The sequence below is a fragment of the Zonotrichia albicollis genome, chromosome 5 (genome assembly GCF_047830755.1).
Source record: "Zonotrichia albicollis isolate bZonAlb1 chromosome 5, bZonAlb1.hap1, whole genome shotgun sequence".
NCBI classification, from domain to species: domain Eukaryota; kingdom Metazoa; phylum Chordata; class Aves; order Passeriformes; family Passerellidae; genus Zonotrichia; species Zonotrichia albicollis.
This window is the reverse complement of record NC_133823.1, coordinates 68,997,392-69,006,177: the sequence shown is the minus strand read 5'-3', so window position 1 is coordinate 69,006,177 and position 8,786 is coordinate 68,997,392. Positions and strand designations below refer to the sequence as shown.

Below are 8,786 nucleotides of genomic sequence, written 5' to 3'. Positions count from 1 at the left end.
CCATATCTGCTTCCATTCCATGCATGTGGAGCTGAAATGGATTTGGAATCTTTATCTTGTGCCCCTGACAGCTTCACTTGCCTTTTAATCTCTCTCTCCAGGATTTACAGGGGCTTTTCAGTTTCATGCAGCATTGTGAATAACTGCTATTATATATAAAAAAAATATGCTTAGAAAAAACTCTCTTTTATGGTTCTCTTTTTCCTCATGTGGAGCTCCACTTCAGGAGCTTCTTATTTTGCCAGATATACTCCATGGCTGGAGAAGTCTGTGCTGCAGTGCACTGAATATCTACATTGGGTTAGGGAATGTGTAATGGCTCAGTTTCAGCACTGCCCAATGGAGAAATCTCCCTGAAAACTTCACTTCTGAACTACAAAAGTATAGAATCCAGGACACCAGCCATAACATGTGACATTAAAACATGTTTTTCTGAAGTTTACAAAAGTTATCTGCTCCTTTTAATCAAGTTTTCTCCATAAATCCAGCCTTTGTAGTGCAAAAGTAGTGCAAATTTATTGTGTGTAGTGCACATTTACTCTGTGTAGTGCACATTTATTACATGACAATAAATCTCTTCTCTCAAAAGGAACAGGAAGAGCTGACAAAATCAAGGTATTCAGATATTAATGGTATGAAAATTTCAGCCCACATCACTGCAGTAATCTGGGAGATTTTATTTGGAAAATCTGCATTTTTAGATTTAGCTTCTACTTTTTTTTGAGCAAACTATTAATATTTAAAGGGCATAGGTTGAAGTCCAGAATATGAAAACCACTTCAGGTACAGAGTAGATGTGACTAAGATTAAAATAATAACATTTCTGTTTGGATGCAGCAGCACGAGATCTTAACACTGTGTTGCTCCCAGTTACATAACTGGACCGTGAGAATTTTGGAAGGAAGAAATTCTTATTAGAAAATTTAACATAAATCCACCCATTTAAAGTACTGAAAGTATTTTCCCCTTTTCTTCTCTAAAACTTTCATTTATGGACTTCAGTTGTGGTTCTAGGCTTAACTTTCCTCCATGCACTAGAAGAAATTTCAGTTTATTTAATCCCAAGTCATTTTGGCATCTCTCACAAAGGTAAATGAAGAGTTTGTAGTGTTGCATGCTCTCTGCATAGTGTGCAACTGGAAAATAACAATGCCTATTAAATGAAAGTTAAAAATGTCAAAACCAAAGAAATTAATGTTGTCTCCTACATCTTAAAAGTGCATATGGTATATATTAAAAATATAACACTAAAAATATTCAATTGAATTAGTTTTAAAATTAAAAAATGCATAAAAATATATTAGGAAAAGGTATTTTACTCTAATATTGAAAAGATATTCAAAGAATTAGATCCAATTTTCTTGCTCCTGGGAGAATTTTAACTTTTAAAATAATGCCACCAAAGGATCATTGATAAGCTTTCATCTATTGATAGCATTGTTAAAGGCAGTCACAGAGATGGGGATTTGGATAATTTTAGAGATGAATGACATGCAGTTCTAAAAAATGCAAATTCTTCCCATGTTAACAGCTTTAATAATAACTCAAGAGTAGGATAAGAACCTTAAGTCTTCTGCGCTGCATGTCTGCAACAAAAATTATAATTTCGCTTTTTATTTTTGGGTTGTACAAAACTGAATTTACACTTATGAGTCTGAAGCCACAGAAGCTGCCCTTGTAAAATGAGAAAACAGTGCCAATGTTGCAGCTGTTCTTAGAGTGGATATAGGCCTGTAATGAATTTCAGGGCCTTTTCTCATATCTCATGCACACAGAAAGAGCTTTTATTGACTTCTGAGGAGCAGCAGATTGCAAAGGGTTAATCCAGTTTGAGGATTGCTTCTAAAAATGAAGATCTTGAAGCTGAAATGAAACAACATCAAAATTTGTAAATCAAAAAAGTTTTGACTCTTTGTAGTGGAGCAGGATTATTTATATGCAATAGTTCACTTTTTGGTAGTGGTAGTTTAAATATCTGTGCCTTTTCATTTGACTTACATGTATTTAATGATTGGTTTGCAAAAAAAAAAAAAGTAAAAAGCAAAAAAGTAAAAGTTGGTGTGACCAGGCTACAGACAGCCTTACTGACTCAAAATTCAAATATTGGAAATGTAGGATCTATTTTTTACCAGATATTTCGTGTATAGCTTTCAAAGTGGTTTTTTTTTTTTGGTTTTTTTTTTTTTTTTTTGTTTTTTTTGTTTTGTTTTGTTTTTGCCTCAGTGTTTTTCTGGCTAACCCACTTAAACCTCTTTCTCAAGATATGCTGTATGAATTACTGGATGAAATCTTCCGTACAACTCAGTTTTCTCCTTATGGTTGCACTGTATCTTACACAATGCATGGGATAAACACTTTCCTTTTCACCTCCTGCTGGATTGCCTGTGAAAAGCTGTCACCAAAAGCCAAGATTTAAGAGCAGAACGTGCTCGGGTGAGAATACAGGGAGGAGCATCACTCTGAGGCAGAGCTGGGGGTGCAATCACTCCTCAAGTCTCATTTCAGCCCCCAAAGTGTCTCCTCAGGAAAGTTTCTAGGAACAGGTTTGCTTAGGGGTAGTTTTTCACAGCCCAAGAAGGGAAGGGTGTGAAGAGCCATTCTGGTTTTTTTGCTTGTCTGTTTTCATGCCTAATTGTTGCAAAAAAATAAATAAATCTGGGTGTGCGGTGAGATCCCAGGGAGCTGCAGAAAGGTGAGTCCTGCAAGGAGCTGAATCCACGGAAATGACACAGCTTTTCCTCCTGCCCTCAAATCAGCTTAGAGTGTTTAAAAAAGTCTTTCAGTTAAAACAGTAACAAGATTTAATAGAAGAAAATCAGCTGAATATGAGGAGTTGATATTCTTTTTTTTTATTCCTATGTAATATCAGATAATAGTGAGAAAGTGATTACATTTTAACTAAAGGAATTAAATAAAGCTCCAAAAACATAAATTAGAATTTAACTATGCCATTAAACCCCAATTTAATTAGCAAGCCATCATTACCAGATAATAAAGAACTAATACAAAATGCGCAACAATTTCTTGTATACACAGGGAAAAAAAAAAGCAGTAAATTTCACTGAGCAGATGACTTTCTGTTTCATTGGTAGAGGAAAAAAATGCTGAATGGATGTTTTAGTATGTAATGAGGATGAGGAATTAATAGAACAATTGGACAGCCCAATTTTAGCCATAAATGATTTTATAGTTAAGGAAGATCTAGGGAATACCAGAAGAATATTAACAGAAGAAAATGTATGCACTTGATTTTCTTGGCATGAAATTTTTTTGGGCCTAAATAGCCAGTGAATTTATAGTATTTATGAAGCCAACATGCCTTAGAATTTATTAAAAATTTCAGAAGAAAACAATGAGTTGAAGGGTTCACCAACTTTTCTAGAGATGCATGCCATAAGAATACACAGCATGAGTGTATATTAAAAGGTGCTGCTTTTCCTGAGAGAAAAATACTCTTCAGGCTGATTAATACAATTTTGTTCTGCTGGATTTGTGTGCTAGCTGGGTAGAACCTGCCCCAATTTTGCAGATGCCAGCAGACATTTGGTGACTGCAGTTTGCTGCTGCTTTTGGCTTTTTCTGTCAGAACTTAAGCTTGTCCCTGCTATGTTTGCAGCACATGTCAGGAAGGGTCAGAGTTTTGTACTTCTGGATGCCTTTGAATTAATATTGCTGTAGGCAGAACTTGCCTTGGTGATGCAGCCCAGTGTGGGTTTTTTGGCATGGTACCACCAAGAGCCAACTGCTGCAGGAACCACCAAAAAAAATTAATTTATTTAATTGCAGTTTCCTCACTGTGCAGGTGCCAGTAGATGGCAGTCGGGTACTTTGCTTCTACCAGCAGTCAGCTGACAAAATTATCCTTTTAATTTGCATACAGTGAATACTGTAGCTAAAAGAAATGCTTTTTAGCTTGATAATTCCCACGGTTTTGCTTCCTTCTGGCAGGAAGTCCACCCCTCTGCCTTCTCCTCTTCCTGATGCCACGATTGCAACTTTTACCTTCTGTGTGGAGCTGAGAGCAGGTATATGAAAGTTGCTGTGCAGCCTGTCCCCCTGGCACTGGCAAAGACTGGGTAATTTATAAGCTTCATGTTTTAAAACTCATTCTGTCTGAGTAATTTTAATCACCCTGGCTGCAATCCTCCCTGTAGCACCACAAGGTCAGGCACTCTCCTGCCTGAGTGGCTGCGTTGTGTGGATGGCTGGGGATGAAACAGTTCCATGCTCAACCACAGGAGCATAAGGAATGTAAATTGTTGTTCAGGCTCAGCTCTTATAAGCTGTTAGGCACACACACAACTTCAGGCAAGTGAGCTGGAGATACTCATGGATTTAGTTGTCTATATCTTAGTTGTAGATTTATGGGGTCTTTGAGTAGGGCTGGGACATTGTTTGTAAATTCATCTGTAGGACACTTCTGTTGTAAACAAGGTGCCCTGATGAAGGCAGGAATGATGACTCTGACTCCATCTTATCAGAAGGGTAATTTATTACTTTATTGTACTATATGATATTAAAGAATGCTATACCATGCTATACTAAAGAATACAGGAATGATACTTACAGAATTCTAAAAAGATAACAATGAAAACTCGTGACTCTCTCCAGAGTCCCAGCACAGCTTGGCCCTGATTGGCCAATGAGTGAAAACAACTCACACCAGAATCCAATGAAACAATCACCTGTGGGTAAACAATCCCCAAACACATTCCAGATGAGCAAAACACAGGGGAAGCAAATGAGATAACATTGTTTTCTTTTTCTCTGAGGCCTTTCAGCTTCCCAGGAGAAAAACCCTGGGTGAAAGAATCCTGTTCAGGGAATGTGAACACCACACCCTTCAGCGTACTTCAATCACTGTGGATGCACAGAGTTGCTGTATTAACACGAATGATTGTATTTGGAGGAAGAATATATTGATATCTTAAATATTTTTCTAATGCCATTTCTCATTCTGTCTAGGTGTGACTTTAGACTGGAGGCAAAGTTGGTGATCTGTATTGTACACTCTGAGTGAAATTTTATTTACGTGGAAATTCTGCTTCTGAAACCAGATGGTCAACACCAGAGAGCAGTGAATAGACTTACCTAATCAAGGTCCAGGTTTGCCTGCTTTTTTGGCTTTACCTCTCTCTCTCAGCTGCTTTAACATTGTAACTTTAGTTGGCATTCAACTACCACTTCTGTGTTTTCTGAAAGGTTAAGAAAAAGCTAAATATGGGCTTAAAGCAGACACTGATAGGTTACAATATACCCACAGAATGAGACGATCACCTGTGGGTAAGCAATCTCCAAACACATTCCACAGAGCACAACAGAGGAGAAGCCAATGAAATAAGAATGGTTTTCCTTTTCTCTGAGGCCTCTCTCGCTTCATAACTGCAGTAATTCTCTATTTAAAGTTGGGCTGGATGAGAACGTGCATAGATGTACTCTGCCATACCATTCCTTTACTGTGAAAGCATCTTAATCTGAAAAAGCAGTAAGATCAACTGAATTATATAATATTATAAGATATATATGATTATATCATATCTAACCCTGTAATTAGGGGTTTGGAAACCAAATGGGCTTCAGAGTGCAAAAATGGGCATATTTTATCTCAGAATTAAGGTATTGTGCAACATATTCTTGCTTTGAGATGCATTTACTGGTGTAACTGGTGGAAATATTTGTACTATTTGTACAAATCTGCAAGTGCTGTTGCAGAATCAGTCACTGGATTGTTGTGGCATGTCAGGCCTGGGCAGTTGACATAATGCACAACCATAATCACCATTTTTGCGATTAAAAACCAGGTGACCACCCATAATGCTAATGGGCTCTTGCCACACAAAAGAAATACCAATTAAGGTTTTTATGAATTATTTATACATTATTACTCCTCCTCCCCATTAGATTCTAAATCGAGGGTTAGCTTTAGATCAGAGTTCTGTGTGGAGATCTGTGACCCTTCTGAGCTGCACATGCACTCATTAGCTGCAGCCACATTTGCACATGGGCTGGATTTCTCTCCTAAAGCTGCCAGTCTATTAAATAAAGACCAGGTTCCATCCTCAAAGCCCTGCTGCTGTGTTGCTTCCTACAGGAACGTGCATTTTTATGTTTCTAAAAGCTGTCTCGGCCTAAGGATTCTCTCTCAGGTTTGAGGAAATGGCCAGCTGTCAAATTAACAGCAGTGTGAGGGTTGCTTTTTTATTTTACTTTGATTTCAGGCAATTAGTATTCAGCCTCTAGCAGTAGTCTTATTATCCACAAAATTTTAAAGAAATTTGCCATACTCCATGTGTGTGTTTGTGCTGCCCAGATCTTCTGGCTGTGTGGAAGAAATGAGCAAACTTTTGGGCCAAGTTTCACTGGCACTTTCTGTCAAGTGATGCTGAAGACATTACAAATGCATTGTAGACTTTGGGATCAGTTTGACTGTAAAAACAAACCTCAAAAACCACAACAAACCATTACTTCTAATATTTAGCCATTAAATGGATAATTCTCATAGAGTTTTTTGGTCCCAACAAGCTTTACATTGTTTGAAGTAAAAACAGAACCTGCCTTTGCATGGAAAGTGTGTGCATGAGCCCTAGAAATCATTGGAGAAAAAAGGCTCCGCTTTTCCCCAAAATAACTGAAGAGCAGAGCAAAGCCTTTATTGGCTCTTTCTTCTCCAAATATTTCTGGTTTTGGTACTTTACTGGAGCCTTTTATTTGTTAATAATTTTTTTAATTTCTGTTAAAAGTCAGTTTAGTTGCACTGTTGAGATTCCAGGATGTGTTCTTGTCTGTGTGATGTGTTCTGTGGGTACTCTGACTGCTGCTATTGGTTTGACAAGCCAGGGAAATGTTGGTTCTCTTTTTCTTAGTGAATTCTGGAAGGTATTTCTCCTTTTTTAACCTTTCTGAATTGGATGAGGGAGGGGAAAACTGGGAAGGCAGACAGGCTGCTATAGAAAGCTAATCAGAAATCAGTCTTGTGACAGTTATTACTGTAGTACTAATGAGTAAAATACTCAGAAATAACAGATTCTCACTATTACTGGCATGGCACAGAGAGTTTGGGGTCAAAGAGCTGTTACCAGTGCTTGGAAGCTCTCAGTAGTACAAAAGTTGCTGATACAATCCTGACAGCTCTGGGATTTTGCATTCCTTAGTAAATCCCGTCTCAGATGTCAGGGTTTGGATTTTATTTTTCCCTTTCCTTCTTTACAGTATGTTTACAGGATTCACAACAATATCTTGGGATTTGTTCTTCTTGTAAAGCCAGTAAGAGTGATGTGGTTAATCTTCTCCACTGTGTTCCAAACGTACCCCCTGTTCCTCAGACTGCCTAAGTAAGTATTTAGTATTAACCAATATACATCTCCTTGTTGTCTGCTTTGCATCCGACTTTCCCAACTCTCATTTTTGTAATCACAGTGATACATGTATTCTGAATGTCACTTTTATAGTACCTAATCCAGTGTGGTATTAGCATAATCTCCTTTAATTTTATGTTAAATATTTTTTCTTCCCTACTTTTTAATATGAAAAAGACCCAATTAGATAAAAGTTGAAGAAATTCACATGTTCTTTTTAGTTTTCTCTCTGGGATACTGTCCTACCATGCAGCAGCAACTGCTGAAAAAAGAAGTGCTAGCAGGAAGGCAGCTTTTTTAGAGAAACCTGAATTTACTACACACAGTTGTGTCCATTGAAATGCTAAAAAGCCCAGCTTTTCAGCAGTCACTTCCCTGTCCATTGAAAATAGAGTTCCCTTCTCCTGTTATTTCATCCACAGATTCAGTATCTTACCTTTTTTCAAATTGAATTTTGTAAGCCACTTATCTGCCCGTGATTTTAGCTCAGCCAAATCCATGAGAATTTCATTGCTTCCCCATTGTGCGTTTGTTGACTCACCCGTTCCGTGCCATCAGCACATTTCATCGCTTTGCTGCGTTTCCCCCCACCTCGTGTTGATAAAGGAAACAAAATCAATACCAATATTCAAGTACTCCACAAGTCAGCTTCTTCCACTTGGGCCTGCCTCTAGTCAATAAGCACATTCTGGCTCTCTTGTGCTCGCTGGTTTTTATGCTCCCAAGCACCTCATCTCTTATGTCTCACACATTAAAGTGAGTACAGGGCAGTAATTTGCAGCAATCATGAGAAGCTGGATGCTGCCTAGAGTCAGGTCTCCAAAAGGCTGAATAAAAGGTTGTGGCAGCCCTTTAAAAAGCAGAGAAATTTAGAAGGGTTATCCCTAGAGTTTACCTGTAAAGAACAGAAGAGCATACCTGTTCCCTGTTTGTTTATTCCTGTCTCTATATTACGAGGCTCTTCTGTATAGCCTATATATATACACGTACAAATATATATATATGATAGGGCATGATGATATTGGCTATTTTTGAGTATGATGCCTTAATTTTAATATCAATTTTCATGGTTACATGATGATATTCTGTCAAGATCTAGCTCAAGATACTCTATACCAAGAAGGCAGGTTCCTGACATTCATGCGAGAATGGCAACTTTTAACTTCAGCTAAGTGATAGACTTGTGGTTAGTCCTTGCATTGATCACTGAAGAAATAAGGCAAACAACATCAAACTGCTGCTTTTGCTTTCTACAGAGCAGACCCAGCCTATTTTTCAAAATATTTAAATTTAGTACAGAAATACATGTCTTACAAATCATAAAATGTTACGTTGCAGCAATGTAATAATGTTTTACCTGGCATTTAATATGAAGCCTACTTAATTCAGGCTCCAGCTCAAAAAGGAATTCTCAGTGAATGAATCTATGAG

The 8,786-nt window shown here is 37.7% G+C and overlaps 1 long non-coding RNA gene across 1 annotated transcript; it reads left to right on the top strand.

Annotated features, from left to right (window-relative positions):
- Positions 1–3,718: 3,718 nt before the first annotated feature.
- Positions 3,719–7,322, top strand: LOC141729052 (uncharacterized). Its single transcript, XR_012580301.1, has 3 exons — positions 3,719–4,076; positions 4,966–5,106; positions 7,210–7,322. It is a non-coding gene; the product is annotated as an uncharacterized LOC141729052 (long non-coding RNA).
- Positions 7,323–8,786: the final 1,464 nt, after the last annotated feature.